This window comes from Phodopus roborovskii, unplaced genomic scaffold, assembly GCF_943737965.1.
Source record: "Phodopus roborovskii unplaced genomic scaffold, PHOROB, whole genome shotgun sequence".
Taxonomy (NCBI): Eukaryota; Metazoa; Chordata; class Mammalia; order Rodentia; family Cricetidae; genus Phodopus; species Phodopus roborovskii.
In genome coordinates this window covers 2,214,115-2,230,989 of record NW_026126525.1, presented here as the reverse complement: position 1 = coordinate 2,230,989, position 16,875 = coordinate 2,214,115, and the positions used below count along the sequence as shown (strand labels likewise).

General features: G+C 42.0%; 1 protein-coding gene across 3 annotated transcripts in view; it reads left to right on the top strand.

Annotated features, from left to right (window-relative positions):
* Window positions 1-16,875, top strand: part of Lrrc8b (leucine rich repeat containing 8 VRAC subunit B) — a 58,605-nt gene that overhangs the window by 31,434 nt on the left and 10,296 nt on the right. For 2 of the 3 annotated variants that reach the window (XM_051198142.1, XM_051198143.1), the window contains exons 2-3: window positions 7,268-7,322; window positions 13,762-13,858. The gene's annotated coding sequence lies outside the window, so the exon portion shown is untranslated. The remainder of the gene's footprint in view (window positions 1-7,267; window positions 7,323-13,761; window positions 13,859-16,875) is intronic. The other variant, XM_051198144.1, reaches the window with a different exon arrangement.

Sequence of the window (16,875 nt, the reverse complement as noted above, 5' to 3'; positions counted from 1 at the left end):
AAAAACAATACACTTTATTGCAGCACTCGCTTCCTTTTGGGACAGTTCCTCTGAGGTGTGAACACCAGAAAATGCTTCCCCGCCATGTCATGAGAGGGGTTGTTGAGCTAAAGACAATTAGAGGCAAGCGAGTTCCCTGTCTTTGGCTAAAGCAAGACATAGACTTCAGAGGTGAGAGGGGCCCCGCCACCTTCCTACCCTGTTAATAAAGGTTAACCCCTGAAGAGAGGTACCTGGGGAAATGATATGAACCAGCATTGTTAACCCAGGGGTAGAGAGGCAGGACTCCAGTCTTCACTCATCATAAGGGTGATGGTTAACTGGTTTATGAAATCAGAGTTCTAGATGGCATGGGAATGTACAGAAAGAGATCAGAGAGCCAATAAAAGCTATTGGGACCCAATGAAAGCAGCTGGGTAGAACTGTGATTGAACAAAACCAGCATGCAAACCTCTGGTAACAGACCTGGGGCAGCTGAGTAACACCTACAATCGATTCTCAGTCTAAATGTAGCATTCCTTCCTCCCAGCCGTGGCACAGAAGCCATGCAGGGTGAAGGGTATCATCAGGGGAACGGAGTTCCTGTGGCCCAACTTTGTGGGGACGGGGAGGACTCATGTCTATGATCCACCTCGGTGAGAACGGGGGAGGACTAGTCTCTCTATGATCCACCTCAGTGAGAATAGGGGAGGACTCTGGTCTCTATGATCTGCCTTGCTGGGGGAGGGGAGGAAGAACTCTGGTCTCTGAATTTCTGTGGAAGGAAAAATGAGGCAAGAAACTGAAGGACAGGCGATGCCTTGTTATATCTACAGGGGATGTTGCCGTTTTCTGTTTGGTACTATAGTGGTAACTGTAAGGCCAGTTACATGTCTCTAATGCCAGCTACGTGTCTAATTATCAAATGCAATGTCTGTGGCATTTTATCAATCCAAAATAATAGAAATCTACATCTTTTCAAGTGTGTGATCTTTCAAGCGACATCTTTGTCTATATCTATGAACATTTTAAATTTAAAAATATTTTTAAAGTTTTTAGTCTTTAATGGAAACTAGTTTATTGAATTTTCATGTGAAGTAGTTATTATATTTAATGTTATGAGTGATATCATACACCATTCAACGGAACTTATTTTTGTCATCACATAAAACTTAATTTCATCCTTACCACTACTTTGTATGTGCATGTATGTATGCATATCCATGTGTGTATTTGTGCAGGTATGTGTAAGTGTGCATTCATGTGAATACCAGAAGTCAATACTAGGAATCTTCCTTAACCACTCTGTACTATATATATATACATATACGTGTGTGTATGTGTGTGTGTGTGTGTGTGTGTGTATACAAGCATTTATAACATGAACAGGCAGTAGCAACAGTAGTATAAAGGTGGAATACTATTTACTCATCATAAGGAAGATAGACAGACACAGACAGACAGAGAGATAAATAGATGCATAGATAGATACATACATAGGTAGACTCTGGCTGGCCTGGAATTTGCTATGTAGCCCAGGCTGACCTTAAAGTTACAAAGATCCACTAGCTTTTGCCTTCATAATGCTGGAATTAAAGGCATGTGATACTGTGCCCATCTCCATCATACATTTTTCTTTATTCATGTATTTTATAACCCAGCCACAGCTCCGCCCCCATCCTCCTCTCCCACCCACCAGTCCTCTTCCATCTCTACCCAGGAAAGGGAAGAGTTCCCCATAGCATATGGAGTTGCAATCAGACTGAGCATCCCCCTATGTATTAAGGCTGGACAAGGTGATATGGGCAACGTGATCTAATAGTAGTAGTAGGGTTCAAAAAGCTAGTAAAAGAGTTAGAGACAGTTCCTGCTTTTAGGAGTCCCACAGGAGGACCAAGCCACACACTGTCACGTTTATAAAGAGTGCCTAGGTCAATGCCTTGAAGGCTTCTTGGTTGTTCAGTGGCTGTGAGCCCCTATGAGCCCAGGTTAGTTTATCGTGTGAGCCTTCCAGGTGTCTTTGACCCCTCTGGCCACTACACTCCTTTCTCCTCCTCCTCTGGATTCCCAATCTCCACCTAATGCTTGGCTGTGGGTCTGTATCTGCCTCCATCAGTTGCTGGATTATGCTTCTCTGATGACAATTGCACCAGGCACCGATTTGGTCATAGGAGATGGCCAGTTCAGGGTACTTACCTACTATGGCTAGTAATCTAAGCTGGGGTCCTCCTCACAGACTCTTGGGAGATTCACCTGTGCCAGGCTTCTGCCCAACCCTGAAATGCCCCCCAGCAGTCCCCCTCAGCACCCTTCCCTCAGTGCCCCCCAACCTGATCTCTCATGTTTCCTTCCCCACCTGCCCTCAGTCCACTCACAAAATCTCTTCTATTTCCCCTTCCCAGGGAGTCTGGGTGGTATATCATCTCTCTTTTCTCAAAAAGATTTGTTGTAGATTTTCTGTGGTGGGGGAGGAGAGATCACATTCTTCATGGAACTCTGTGGTGATATTTTGTTTATGATCTAACAAATAAAGCTTGCCTGAAGATCAAGGTGTAAAGCTAGCCACAGCCTTAGAGGCCAGGCAGTGATAGTACACACCTTTATCCTAGCACTAGAGAGGACTATAAGACAGGAGGAGACAGGAGCTCAAGGAGTCTGAGGTTTGGTGGAGACAGAGGCAGTCTGAGTGAGTCTGAGGACAGGATCACCCCTTTGGTCTGAGCCCTGGTAGAGGTGAGAACTCTCTAGTGGCTGACTGCTTTGCTTCTCTGGTCTTCAGGCAAGCTTTATTTGTTAGATCATAACCAAACTATCACCATAGAACTCTCCTACAGAGCCTTTGGAAAGGCCGTTAGGCAGATGTTCTCAGAGCTAGTGTGTGCTTTTCAATTTCACTGAACAAATTTCTGAGTTTCTCTCATCTTTCCTGTGGTTGTTTGCATGAGAAATGTCCCCAAGCATTTGGACACTTGGTCCCCAGTAGTTAGCACTGTCAGAGTTATTTAGGAGGTACAGTCTTGCTGAAGAAAGTGTCCCCAGAGTTAGCTTAAGACCTCACCCATGTAGATTTTGCTCTCTCTGTTTCCTGCTTACCATAGAGCATGTGAGCACTCAGTCTTATTCTGCTGCCTTACCTGATGCTTGCTGCCTGTTGGTATGCTTGCTACCTGTCAGTTTTCCCCACCCGTGGTCAGACCTTAACCGTACCATCTAGAACGGTAAGACCAAACAAGCTTTCTTCTTAGTTGCCTCTGTCATATTTCATCATAGGGACAGAAAGATAATTTATTAAGTTTTCTTGCTTGTTCCTACCACACCAAGTGCACAGGAAATGGTTACCTTGTCTGCTAGGTAACCCTGACAGCCCTCTCCACTCAGTAGATAATTATTGAGACTGTTGTAAGTAGGCCCTGTCCTGCACCCTGAACAGGTAATTGTTGACACCGTTGTATGTTAGGCCCTGTCCTGCACTCTGAACTCTTAGTTCTAAAAGCTCAAAGGCTGAGGCAGCTAAGCTGGTCACCAGAAAACTGTGATGCAGTTTAATAGCAGCAGAATATCAGTGCTCCTAAAACTAAACAAGTGTGAAGTGTGGTGTAACTACTGATTTGGGGAAGTTGGGTAGTGGAGCTCATTGTACATACCTTTTATAGGCTGGAAATAATAGCCCAGTCAGTAGAATGTTTGGCCAAGTCTCCACGGCCTGGATCAAGTCCTCAGCACTACCATCATGTAAGATTATACACACCTTACAATCTTAACCCTCAGAGGTGGGACAAGAAGATCAGGTGTTCAAGGTCAGCCTTGCTTATGTATTAAGGTGGAGGCCATTGTGAACTATGAGACTGTTTCAAAACCAAAAAGAAGTACGTAACTTTGTGTTTGTGCTAGGTTTATTGCAACTTATAGCAGTCAATGTTTGGTATTGTTTCAAGAATATATTGTAGGAGACACAATCTTCCTAACAGTGGTCTTCCTCATAGTGATCCCATCAGAAGTAATTTGCTCTAAGAGACTAAAATTATCCCGAGGACATGTAACATTGTCAGCATGATCTTAGCTCATAGAGTTGTGAATTTACAATGCGCAACTGGGCGTGACAGACAATATTCTGACTTGGATAATCACATGTTCTCTTTTCATTTCAGAATTTTACTTCTTGTATCATAAGGCCAACTCATGCAAAAGAATAATTATGAAATCCTAATTTGTAAGATGTTAAGGTCATTTAGGAATGCTGTGGCACTTATCCAGTAGCCCATGGCTGATTCAAAATGACTTGCAGTCATTATACTGCACCCAGTCAGTCGTGCTGAGTTTGACAGTCCTGCTTTCAGATTTGTGAGATGTCTTTTTTACTGGGTCTTGGCAAGTGTGCTTCCTGGGGGGTTTCACTCTGCTTCTGTTGAGTGCACCTCTGAGGATGATAAACGCCATGGGCTCTGTCATAGCCTACCCCTTACTTTTTCTCCTGTACACACTGTATGGGTGACATCTTGGTTCCTAACAAGGTAATGAAATCCATTATGGTCTGGTGCCATGCTGTCATACAGTAATGATACTCTAAATACCCCCATGCAGTAAGAGCAGACATGGGCCCCGCAAGGTTGTCTAAGCACTTCTCACAAGGGCAGACTAACTTCAATGCCACTTCAGATCATTCTTCTTTATTTCTTCACAATTAAAAAAAAAGCATTTTATTATTTTATGTGTCTGTTTTGCCTGCATTTTTGTCTTCCTACCACATGTGGCATCAGAGCCACTGGAAATGCGGCTACAGTTATGAACCCAAGTCCCCTGGAAAAGCAGTTGGTGATTTTAGCCAAGAGCTGAATGGGAACAATTGGGGGAGGTCCTTTTCACTCTCCCATTTGTCAGGTTCTCAGAATCCCAGCTGTCCCAAAGGAAGTCATAGATGTATTCTGTATCTACTTTACAGGTTCTGTCAACACCCATTCATCTAACCATTGAAAATCCTGCGGGATGGATCCCTGGGATACAAAGAAACAAGAGATTGCATTAGTTCTCCAGGGACTTGAGGCATTAGTTTAACATGTACCATACATAGGGCAATGTCAGAGAAATAGAACCAGGGATGTATCCAGTGAGTTCTGTGCAGCTCACAGAGATGGTGTCATAGGATCTTGGGGCAGGACAGGTGATGGAATGTAGACCACCCTGGCCTCAAACTCAGAGACCCACCTGCCTCTGCTTCCCGAGTGCTGGAATTAAAGGTATGGGCCACCATGCCCAGCTAGAATGTCCCTTTTTAAGTCTTTGCTTTGGAGCCTTTCAAATCAGTAATGTGTGAAAGTCTGATTTTACATAATCAAAGCCTAAAATATAGGTTGCACAAAATAGAGTCTAGCACTGTGATTCCTTCCATTTCCGGAATGCAGTGTACATAGTGATGTCATAGGAGAGATTGTGAACTCTGGGCTGGGAATGTACCTCGGTGGTGGAACACTTGCCTAGTCTGGTCAAAGTCTTGGGTTTGACCCCTACCCTTACAAAAAAAGACAAAAGAAAGGTTCTTGATTTTTGCTTCATCTTTTGCCTTACAGTGTTTTTTGTTGCACCTGTCTCTGCAAGACAGATTCAGACATCTGAAAGGCGTGTTTAGATTCCAAGGCTGTGTGGCTGCCCTTTGCTCTACTGCACAGGAGCATGTTATCAGTTTCTGCAATCCCTGCTGACCAGAAGAAAACAAGAGTATACAGACTCCTCCCCTCCTGCAGCCATAGCCTTGGGGCTTTTCATGTTTAGATCATAAAACTAATCCTTAATCCTCAATCCCTTGGGAGAATGAGGATTTTCTTTTATGTCCCTAAGAAGGAATTTCTAAACTGGGCTTTTAGAAGAAGGGAATAGTGTCCACCGCCTGGCCTCCCTAGCTGCCAGAGTCCATTCTTAACTGTCTCAGGGCTGTTTTCAAGGTAAAGTATGCACACGTGTGTCCTCTCTCTGCCCAGGAGTGGTATACATGAAGCTAGTTTGGTAACTCATTAGCATAGCAAGCTGTCTCTGCAGCTGCCCTGTCAGAATTGCTGTGGTCTTTATCCCCATTTTATCCTGCCAAACGTGCATGATTTATGCTATTCTGAGCAGCATTGCCATTTAGGGTTTTCACATTTCATTCTTCCGGCTCAGTACATTTGTGTTCTGCTGAGGAGGAAGAAAGGATAACTTTGGCTACAGTTTCTAAAATTAGTCTGAATGATTTGCTTAGCCTGGATAAAGAAACTGAGCCACAGTGAGTTGTTGCTTTTGGTTAACATTGATGGCTTCACCCTGAGATGACAAGAAGCCATTGTGAGAGCTTCCACAGAGTTCTGCATCTGTTTCTTCCACAAGAGACGTCTCTGGTTTTGGTGAAATTGAGTAGAGAAGAGGAATGGGACTCATTAGTTAATAAACATGATGGGTTGTGCAACCTACCTTTAAAAGTAGGCCAAGTAAACTGACAGCAAGATTCTTCTTCATGTGTGGAATTAGTGGTGGTGGTGTTTTGGTTGTTTTTTAAATGTGGGTTCAGTAATAATTCCTAATGTGTTCAGAAATCAACTGATAAACCACCTACCAGAAAAATTATTGGTGTAACATTGTAAGGAGGGGGGCATCGATTGGCATTACATACAAGAGATTGCACGTTTTGTTTTAGCTCAGTGCTCTCTTTTTAGAATCATATGAACAGGGCTAAAGATGAAAATGTAGCTCCATGTGCTTGCCTAACAAGTACTAGGTTCTGGGTTCAATTCCCAAAGGGGAAGAAAAAAGGTGAGGGAGCTGTCATATGAGCCTAGTCCAGTTGCTTTTAAACCTGTGACATTTATAATTCTTTTATCAGAAATAATGCCTAGAAACTTAACATTAAAAAGGCTCAAAAACATCAAAAGGAAACCTGGAAATGATGGGGTGGAGTTTCACAGTGGCATCTCTGCAGGCCCGAGCAACAAAGTAGCAAACTTGATGGAGAAAACAGTCGCAAAGATATCTGTACTTATAAATCAGATACAATGTCTTATTTTCTGTTAAAATGAATGGTCCACATTATGGCCTTGTGAGTTATTGCCCTGGTGAGCCTGGGATTTGAGGTCTTCCCCAGTGTTGGCTGACCTTTTGTTGAAAGGTGGAAGCCATCTCTGACTATGCTTTTTAAAAGTTGTATCTTTGTGTATTTCACAAAAATTTTACATGTGTTGGGGATTTAAGAGCCATGTAAGTAGAAAATGGTCTTGCAGACCTACAATGCATAAAATATAACAATATGCTTATGATTTCTCTTCAGGAATTCCTCAGATCAAAACTAATTGCAGAGTTTCCGGTTGACCAGCATTCATAGGGTAAGATGAACATTTCTAGTTGCAAACACATGGCAGAGATTATTATAATTTAGCTGGTAGCTTGGGGCAAAAAAGAATACAGAGAAAGAGTGCCATACTTACAGATGTTTTGAGTAAAATCACTTTGATATTTTTAAACTGGTTAAGCAGAAATTTAAATCTGTGTTATTTTAATTCAAATATCTTCCCACCCTTGTGGGTTTTATATGCAGAAATGTGTATGTTAAAATTGGTTACTTTTTTCTTAACCACTAAAGATCGAAGGAATATAATAATCTAAGGAATTTAGACTCCATGCCTATGTATTTTATTTCCGCATGTTTTCCTTTTTATTGTTCCACTGGTTAATTGATTGAGACACTCTCTTGTATAGCAGGCTGATCTCAAACTCACTATGTAGCCAAGGAAGGCCTTGAACTTCTGACTCTCCTGACTCCAAATGCTGGGATTTCAGATGTGTACCATCGTGCCTCTATGCACTGTTAGAAATTGTGCCTAGCCCTGTGCATTCTGGGTAGACACTGTACCAAGTGAGCTCCATACTGAGCTCTCACATTTAATTTAGTCATTTGCCATGTTTCTGTAAGATAACTACACGTCTTGAGTGGGCAGGTCAGAAATGCAGGCCCTGTGCATGTTTGCTTCCAGAAGATGTTGGTCCTCTTTCATAATTATGGAAGGTTTGCCTTACATAGCTCTGTGGCAGAGCATTTGACACTGATGGGTGACATTGCTCACTGACTTCAGCAGCAGGACTCCAGATTGTGAATACAGTCTTTAAAATATCCCCCATCTCTGAACATAGGCAGGGCTCAAGAGACTCGATGGTAAGGCAGTGAGATGGTCTTCATTCCATTCTAGAAATAATTTTTCAGACAAAGATAAAAATCCAAGTTGTAGGCATGTGTTTCCAAGCCAATCTGTTGAGTTGCCTGAGTCTTTAAAAGCTTAGAACAGGTTTCGCTGCTCTGCTGTGTCTGACTGTTTAGTGGCCTCTCCATCACTTCTGAATTGTTTCATATCCAAATGTATTGCCTTGGCCTCAGGCATGCTGTCATCCTCCTCCTTGTCCCAGTCTCCTAGCTTTAGCCCAAGTGCACTCCTGTCTTACCCTCATGCCTCCCAAGCTTATGTAATGGGATGATCTTCCTCAGTGGGGCTGAGTAAGGAGCACTGACTCTCTTTGAATCTCTTCTTGAAATTTGTCATCTTCATGGTGCATCTGGTCTTGCCACATCTGTTTGCTTGGTTATTGTTCCTTCTCTTCCTACTCAGTGAAACACATAGGGGCAGAGACCTCATCAACTGAGGATTGTACTCAGGGCCTTGTGCACGCTGGGCAAACATTCTTCCACTGAGAATCTTTCATAGTGCACTGTCTGTCTTGTATGCCTGTATTTTCTAAGACTTAGGTCTGTTTGTTCATAACAGGCATTGTCTACTCTTGGAGCTCCTTTTGGCTGGTGCTGCTTTCAGGAACATTCCATCCATTCCCTTTCTGCATCTTGTTTGCATAGGAGCCACTCATACAATCTAGTAGGTTAATCCCATTGCCCCACTTATTTGGTCTCTACGAAGTCTGGAGAAGATGGCGTCCCACTTTCCATCCTCCCTGTCCTCTCCACAGCAGGATTGCAGTCCCAGGAGAACAGAGGGAAGACTGTTCTTGTTCTTCCTTATCCTGGCATGCCTGCTCTCCATAGCTGATCTACAGCTGAATATACAGATGTCACCCCACAGAAAGGGTTTATGTTGAGTGGCTGCTTCATGCTTTTCAGTATTTTTCAGGTATACTAGTTTGTCTATCCCAGATCTAAAAATCTCTCTCTCTCTTTTTTTTTTTTTTTTTTTTTTTTTTTTTTACACTTTAAAAGGGACAATAACAAATGTTTTCTTGAGTGTATTTGTTGCGTCATGTTTCCAGGGAAGACTATTATCAATGTTTTCAAGCTCAGCCCTGGGCTGTAACCCAGGTTCTGTTACCTTTTGTCTGTGGAGAAGCAACTTAACTGTTCTGACCGTGTTTATTTATTCAATAAAGAGTGGATTCTGGTTTCTGTAGTCCACATGACTGCTCTCTGAAGGATGTAGAAGGATGACACATTGCTAACTGATGTCCTCTTTTCTCTGTATGGTAACCTGAAAGGAGATGCTGTGACAAGAAACTGTTGGGGGCCTGGGTGCAGCCCTATCTTATTAAGGCTTCTTACTCTGGGGTTTTGGGGAGTTGGCCGGGAAAATATTTTTTAAAATAATGAGAAATAATGTAGAATTCCAGCTTGCCTTCCTATGCCACCTCTGTGAGAATTATCCACCCACCAGTAAATTATACTTCCAATAATACAAGTTCTGTAATTTAAAACATGTTTTAGAGTCCATATGTTCACACATAACTGTCATCCCAGCATTCAAGAAACTGAGGCAAGAGAATCATAAGACCCAGGTTAACCTTGGCTACATAAGATGCCCCTGTCTCCGTAAAAACTCCAAAGCCAAAAACCAATTGTACCGTTTTAGATTCAGAGTAGATAATATAGTGGCTTACTAAATGCATTACCAGTTTATGATATTTTCAAACAGACCATCATGTGATGTATTCTATAGCTTGCAGAAACAGGGAAGAGCAAACCTTCCTTAGCCTTCAAAACCTTAGAGCTAGGTGCAGTGGGGCACTTTAATCCCAGCTCTCAGGGAGCAAAGGCAGGTGGATCTCCGAGATCGAGTCCAGCCTGGTCTTCAGAGCCTGGTTTGCCAAAGAGACAAACAAACAAAAACAAAAAAGATCAACTCAGGTCCAGTGGGATTTCAGTATCTTTAGTTTATATCTTTCATATTCAACTTAACTTTATTTGTTCAGTACTTTTCTCCTAGGGCTTCCACTGAATTAGTGATTTTTATCCAGAACATTATTTATGATTGCCTAACAAACTCACCAGGGAGTTACCAAATGACCATTACTTGTCTCCATTTGCTTTTTCTGTTGGCTGAAACTCTGACCCCTGTGCCCACAGAGTATTGCCTTCCCTGTCTTCCCGGATCTGGCCAGCTCTCCATATCTCAACAACAATTTACCAGAGTGAAAAGATTCCTCTCAAAGAAGTCTTTTCCAAAGGCCTGTACTTCCCTGGGTGGTCATGGCATCCCACAGTGGGTTATGACCCTGTTACTAGTTTTTATGCTAACAGGATCTCTAAGGTAGAGCCTTAAGTGACATAGGCTTTCTGAATCTGTGACCCAGAATTTCCTCTTGGGAATCAGCTTCATTGATGGTCAGCCAAAAGAACCTCTTTGACACTGGAAGGGACTCAGTTAAAAGTCCAGGGTGGGCTCTGGGTCACAAGAGTGGCTAAGTGCAGCCCTCTGACTAAGGCATGATGACATCCCAGCAGGCATCCCAGCAAGACACCATGTGGAACAGAACTTCAACACTCGACAAAATCATGGGAAATAATGAAATGTTTATTTTAGATTCTGAGATTCAGTGTGGGTTTTTTTTTTTTTTTTTTTGGACAGACCAAATAACAGTGGCAGAAAGTGGTATCTTGAAATGCATGCTACCATAATGAAATACATGGCCCTGGTACAGCACATAGCTGGTAGAGAAGTCCTTTAAGCTTGCCTAGTGAAATAGTCTTCATGGTGGTCAAGGGCCAGTAAGGAAGCTGCTACTTGAAGATGTAGAATGGTATCCTTGTTTTGTTTGGACAGAGCGTTCAGCAAACCATCACCTATGTGGGACATTGGCAGAGCACTGGAGGCTCCTTTTCTAGCCACGGTGATCCAAGTGTTGAGAGGAAAATGGATTAAGAAATGTTCAGATTTTAAGCAGGATTTAGAGGAAATATTTCCTGTTTAAAATTGTTGAGGATCCTAAGTTTTTTTTTTTTTTTTTAATTCCTTAATTCTGTACCTCACAAAAGGGCTTAAAAAATTAAATGATCTCAGGTGCAACGATCAGATTCAGGGTGACACTGTCAGAAATACCTGATTTCACAGTAAAATTAAAAGTAAGGGCTCATGTGTAAGACCCTCAGTGGAAACTTGAAAGTAAATTAAGGCAGCATCCTCTCTATCCTCTCTCTCAACCAGATGTGACACCATATGTGATGCACTGTTGCACCCTGAACCTGATTTAGATGACTTGATTGCATGGTAGGGTGAAACTTTTGCAGAAGAGTGAGTGTGCTTTGCATGTGGAAAACATGTAAATCATTTATGACTAGAAGATTGCTGGAGCATAGCCTGAGGATTTATTGGTACAAAAATGTGCAGCCTGCTTCCTTTCCCCTCCTCCCGTGCTAGCCTGAGACTTCCTTGTTAAGTAGTTTGTTTGAACAGAGAACTGTGTAGGTTCAAGAGTTAGCACCAGCTTCCTTACAAGTGTATGAGGACATTTTGGGCTGGCCAAAACTATTACAGAAAGACCTCAATGAATGAAATAAATCAATAAAATCTCAATAAATGAAACCTGTGTGGTATTTGAGCCATCAAGATAGAGTGGAGAATAGTTAGCCAAAGCCTTTGCACCCCCGGGTTCTTGCTCTACTGCCTACTTGGCTTATCTCCGAGAATATGTCCTGCACAAACATCTGAATGTTATTTTCCTGCAGTTTGCATTTATGCTTGTCCAGTTTGTTATACAAATATGTGTCCCATCTTAATGTGTTAAAACTGTAAGATCCTATAATGACAGCAAACAGAAATCTAAATTCGTCTGATTCATTTCTTTCTGAACTTCTGACTGATCTTATTAGGAGGTAATTAATTTGAATGTCACTGACTGCATTTATTAACTTTCTGTGACAAAATACTTAGGACAATCATCAACAAAATTTGGGGCCATGTTCTTGGAGGTTTCAGTCCCCAATTGGTGGCCTTACTGCCTCGGGCCTGTGATGACCTGGCAAGCCATGATAGAATTCTATAGAGGAAACCCTTGCTTTCAATTGTGTGTCTGAGATCAAAACCCCAGATCTTTGAAGTAGCAACAAGTTCTCGGCACATAATAACCGAATACCATGTGATCATTGCTTGTTTATTTTCATTAGTTATTTTGGAAATTATTTCAAAGTAAAAGAGGGACTGCTGGGAAATCTAGCTGCCTAACTTGAGTGTTGTTGTTCCAGTCTTGGAGACATTGGGATGAGGTTGTCTGATGAATTCATATGCTTTGAAGAGCTTTGATGACTTTTTAATGAGATTTAAAAGCTGAAGGAATGGGATTGGGACCATAAAATCCATTACTCTTCACATTATTTCTTTGAAGTGATTTAGTGCATTTGTGTGTTAGGATTGGAGATCTCATTTGGACTGAATCCTCTTCATTGTTTGCTAATATGTGGTCTGGAAAAGGTTTAAGGCACAAACAGCGTTTGCTGACATAATAGCTCCAACTCTGAGCACATCAATTAGAGGAATCGGCGTTAGATACAGGAGGACCTGAGACTTTTCATGTATCTGTAAACTCTGATGCAGGATTTAAGGGTGAAATCAGTTCAACAGGGAATCTTTAGCTATGAAGCGTGTTACATGGTATGTGACTGTGTAACTGGAAAAGTCACAGAAAACAACACTTGGACCCTTGTTTCTGGGACTATAATAAAACTCAGTCCTGATGCAGATGCCGGGCAAAGAACTAGGCAAAGAGCTAAATAGCCTTTTCTCTAGCTTTTGAGACGTGGCATAATTAATTAGATTTGTTGAGGTCATATGATCTGTGGACAAGGCTTATAGTCTGTATTCCAGTTGTAATTGTTTTTCCCTGACAGTTTTGTTACATTGGGTAAGGGGACTTTTGGGGGGCCAGTCTTGTTTTCCATGTTTATAATACATGAAGACCTAGTATTTATCTCACTAGCTTGTTTAAAGTAGATGCTGAGAATGGCTATTATCTACTGCAAGGTAAAGTAGTATTAACACAAAGGCTGACTATATCAAATGATATCAATTTGGGGAAATACAGCTGTACTTCTAAACCCTGTGAAAAAAATATATTTTTTACCTTGTGATGGATGAACTCAGTAGGCGAGGTTTTTTTTTTTTTTTTTTAACACTGAGTTCTTATTTGAGAAGATACATGGTTTTAAGTTAGAATAGAAATTTACAGATTCAGTGAGTCATCTGACAAATGCAAATAAGACATTGCATATGAGGCGGGACAAGAGAGATTAACATATGAAAAATACTTGGGAAAGGCTAAATGTTGTAGAGAATTTTTAAATATAGCACACTGAAAGTTTTGCAGAAATTTCTCCATAATAAAAAGGAAGTCCAGGGATGGGTATAGTCTGAGGCATGTGGGTGGGGTCCTGTCTACAGAGCTTTGCCAGGATATATCATAGGTGGGAATGAACTGACTATGAAATGTATTTTTGTGTGACATTTGATGGAGAGTGGCTCTAGAAACAATATCTCCCAAGATATTTCTGCTTCCTCATAGAATGAAGACAAACTCAGAGATGGTGTGTCTAAGAAACTTCAAAAGATGCAGACCTCCTGATTGAAGCCTGGTTGGGTTGATCCATTTCTTCATGATAGTAAGTATAAATGCATACAATGTTGTTGTCAATGTCATTGTTGGCTTGTAGTCTTCGTTGAACAATCTCACTCCCTGTCAGATACTTGAATCATTGCCTGAGCTGCTATTTCTGCCCAATATCAGTTTGAGATGTTAAATGACCATAACTCTCAAGAAATGTAGGGGATGAATAAGTTCATAAACTCAGGCTCTAAAAATCTTCAGAGATGATATGATTCACTCTTATTTTCCATTACAAGAAATTTGCAGTGTTTCTGGTGGACAGTCATTTTATCCATCAAGACCCAGTGAGGGTCTTGTTTAAAGAGGGTCAATTGTTTAAAAAACATTCACTTTATGTGATGCTCTACCAATATATAAATAAAGCCAAATGACTGGTATCACATGGTAGCACATACCTATAATTCTACCAGAAATTCAAGGCCAGCCCTGGCTACATAACAAATTTAAGCCTGCCTGGGTTACATGAGTCCCTCCCTCCCTAAAATGTCTTTCTTTATAAACCTTCTACTCACCTAGTTCTGCCTCTGAACAAATCCACATTTGCTGTCATCCATGAGGTACATTTTGCCACTTCTTAAAGGAGATAAAAAATATCTATTCACCTCAGATAAGGTACCAATAGATCAAAGAAAATTATTCCATCCAGCCCTGCTTGATAAACCAGGGAGTGTGTTTGGGGTTACTGCCAGGAGAAGGCAGCAAATCACAAAAAACTGCAATACTGAAAAAAAAAAAAAAAGTTCCTATATCCCCCTAATTCTCCATTTGCCCCCAATTCCAACCCCCATCATCCTTCCACCCCTTGTACCAGCAAACTCAAACACTGTGCACAGACCCAGAAAGGAGCACCTGTGGGAGTAGGAGGTAGACTCTCTACTAGGGGTCTGGTGATAGTCCTTACCCTTCCGGGAGGCAATGTCACCAGCCCCATTACTGCATCATAGGCCTTGCCATCACTGTTCCATGTTGCATATGCCATTGCCATGACTACATAGCCAATGTATTCTGTTGGTCACCAGAGCAGTCTCTTATCCATGGTGGCCACTGGGTCATTTCAGGTTCTAGTGTGCACAAAAATGTTCCTTTCTGTCATCCCTGCTGTCATCCTTGCCTCGAGTTCCTCCGTAGTGGATGGTTTGAGGTAGCCACTCCTGATCCTTTTGTTGTCCATTTTGTCTTTAACTGAGTGTTAGGTTCTAGCGTGAGCTTACTAAGTAGGAACAAAGCTGCTACCCCCCTGTCTGGGATCACATAAATAGGGCCAGAGGTAGAGGCAGTATTAAAGTATAGCAGATATCGAATCATTGGCTAAATGTCTGCACACTTGGTTAAAATTCATGAAGTTGTTCTTTCCATGTTATTTCATCCAGTAATGTTCTCTAAGAACCTTTTCTATTGTGTTCTTGGTATTTTTTTTAGCAGAACATTCTGTCTAATCCTTGAGATTGGGATGGAAGGCAAGGTTATTTTGCTTTGACAAAATTATGGTTAACTGCAGCAAGAGTAAGACATAATGAGAAGAATTAAGTATCAGATCTACTAACCCTGAAGAAAGGAAGAAAGCCCTGGTGAATGTTGTAGTCTAACTATAGATCTGTGGAAGATGTTGAATACATTTCAGATTCTATTCCAAGAGTGGATACAAATGAAAAGTGAGCCTCCATCCCAGGAGGTAAAATTAGGGACCAAGGGTGTCTTATGTGGGGGAGCAAGCAAGAATATGTAGTCAGATGGACAGAACATGCTGAGGATGCTTGCACAAGAGACTACTGGGACTTAGATTGTAGCACTCCTGGGATTCAAGGTTGAGTACACATCTCTCTAGGAGGACTAGTGAGAACCAAGGAGAAATCAGTGGAGATATCACTGCTGAAATGGTACGCAGAGAGTAACCAAGGCCCAGAGAAGGTGATAACTTAATACTCAAGAAGGCTAGAAGAAGCCCTTGGACACAGGGTAGGTCTGCCCTGCCAGCTACCATGATTTTTGTTGTTGTTGTTGCTGCTGTCCTAATTAGGATTTCTATTGCTATGAAGAAACACCATGAGCTCAGTAACTCTTATAAAGGAGAACATGTAATTGGGGTTGACTTACAGTTCAGGCAGCGTGCAAGCAGACATGGTGCTGGAGTACTAGCTGAGAGTCCTACATCTTGCAGGCAACAGGAAATCAACTGAGACACTGGGCAGTATCCTGCTCATTGGAAACCTCAAAGTCCGCCCCCACAGTGACACACTTCCTCCAACAAGGGCATACCCACTCCAAGAAAGCCACACCCCCTAATAGTGCCACTCCCTGTGAGATTATGGGGGTCAATCACATTCAAACTACCACAGTAGTTGTCCTGCAAACACTTTGTAAGATCCAACCGCTTCCCTGTCTTACAGGCCATCTTCCCTGCCATCTTACAGGCAGTCTGGATGTTGCTGATTTAGCTTTTGAGAATTTGACCCATTACTTCTCACCCTGTTTTACCCTTACTGTAGTCAACCATAATTTGTGTCAAGGTGACATAACCTTGCCTGTCGTTCTGACCCCAAAAGGAATGCGTGAGCTAAGTAGAAAATTCTCATTCATCCTAAGCCCCAAAATACCATGAACACAACAAAAGGGGGAGATAGCTTACTTTAAAGTGTCAGCTTTTTAATGCCTTGTTTTTGACACCATTATCATGTGTGTCCCTTTAGCTCTGTGCTGTCACAGGAAACATGGAGTTCCCTTGTTCTCTTCGGGGCTTCTCTCCACCACTCCCCTTTTAAACCATTACTGTTCTTTCCCCCACTTTAATGCTCTATAGCACTCACACAGTCTCGTACAAAGTTACATAGTGGAACCCTGAGGAGAAGGGAAGTTCATGTGGCCATTTGCTTTGTGAGGAAAGAGTAGAAGCCTCCAAGCCTGAGGGATGCATTTAGGAGGCAGAGATTGCTGAAAAAGCCACCTTGTGGTGGTTGAATGAACTCTGAGGTGGTAAACAACACTCCACACACAGAGTCTGCCTGGAAAGAGCTT